This window comes from Poeciliopsis prolifica, unplaced genomic scaffold (assembly GCF_027474105.1).
Source record: "Poeciliopsis prolifica strain line A6 unplaced genomic scaffold, Auburn_PproV2 SCAFFOLD014, whole genome shotgun sequence".
Lineage (NCBI taxonomy): Eukaryota > Metazoa > Chordata > Actinopteri > Cyprinodontiformes > Poeciliidae > Poeciliopsis > Poeciliopsis prolifica.
The window spans coordinates 12,747,501-12,748,983 of record NW_026562389.1 but is presented as its reverse complement, the minus strand read 5'-3'; positions in this window follow the sequence as shown (position 1 = coordinate 12,748,983).

Sequence of the window (1,483 nt, the reverse complement as noted above, 5' to 3'; positions counted from 1 at the left end):
ATCGATCCACAAGGTAAATTATTATTTTATTAGTGAAGATTTTATTTGACCCCCTGCCATGGCACATTTTATTTATTTTGATGTTGATTTTGTAAATTAAAAAAAAGATGACATCTACAAAAGTTTTGAGTGTCAGACATTGACAACTGTTTGAAGAAGCCCAGCAGGCATTTTTTCATATTGCATATTTTAATTCTTGTACTTTTTTTGTTTCCTTGTTTTTAATCTCTAGGAAATTCAATCATAATTTCACATTGTAAATTACTCACTTGAATGGTAGTAGAACAAGAAAAAGCGCTAAGACTGTGCTGGCAGCATATGCAATGCTTCATAATGTAACATGATGGATATTGTTACTTCATTTTCCAGAGAAAATGTCTGTGGACAGTGGATCAACACTGAAGAAGAGGTTGACTCAGCTGAGAGGGACGCTGAAACGTCATCTTCCAGATCACCAGTGGGGATGGCAACAAAGAAGAAGAAATTGGTGAGGAACCACAGATGCATTCATTTCTGCCTTTTGTACAATATGTTGTTAAGACAGCAGTGCATTTTTAGATTTGTGCTTAGTCATTTTAAATTACTCTCTAGTGTATTATATATATTTCTATTATATTCTAAAAATCTAATGTAAATTATCATAATTTACATCATGACTAATGTAAATTATGATCTAATTAGATCATAATTCTAAAAATCTAATGTAAATTACATTTTTACAATAATTGTCAGGGAACCACAAGGTTAAGCTGTTGCCATCTTGTTTGCTCACCTGGAAGTTGGAAACCAGGTTTTATGATGTTGACTGATTATATCAGATCCATCAATGCTAAGGATGGTGACATGTTAAAAGAAGTGCTTCCATGACACTTTAGTTCATTTGGGGATTATCGAATCTCCTGAAATAAGTAAACCATAAAAATGGTTTACTTGATATTAATAACTTTTTTCAAATAAGTGCAGTTTCTATTACAAGATTTTTTTTTTTTTTTTTTTTACATTTGATGGATAGATGGAGGTCATGGAAATGTGTTTGAATGATAGATTCATCCATAAAAGGAGAATGTTTTTAAAAAGTGTTGCTAACAGGACCAAACTAAATATTAACTGAAATGAGGTAATTACAATATCAGCAGCTTCTGATTTAGTGCTGTTAAGAATTAGTACAAAGTTAAACTGTTAAGCTGATCATTTGAAATGCTTGTATAAAGCAAACACACTGACTGCTTACACTGTTGAATACTCTTTTACTTAATTTACCTTTGTTTAGGTCAATTTGGGGTGACCAGGAGATGCACCACTGAAAGCAGTGATCTGCCCTCAGCAATAGGTACGAATATTTATAAGTCCACAGAAAATTAGGTTGTAGATTTCTGATAAATATGAACCTTAAGAGACCACTGTCCTCTATCATTACTGTCTCATGTATGTTATATTGTCTTCTGTCATTTATGCAACTTTTCAATGTACTCTGTACCTGATA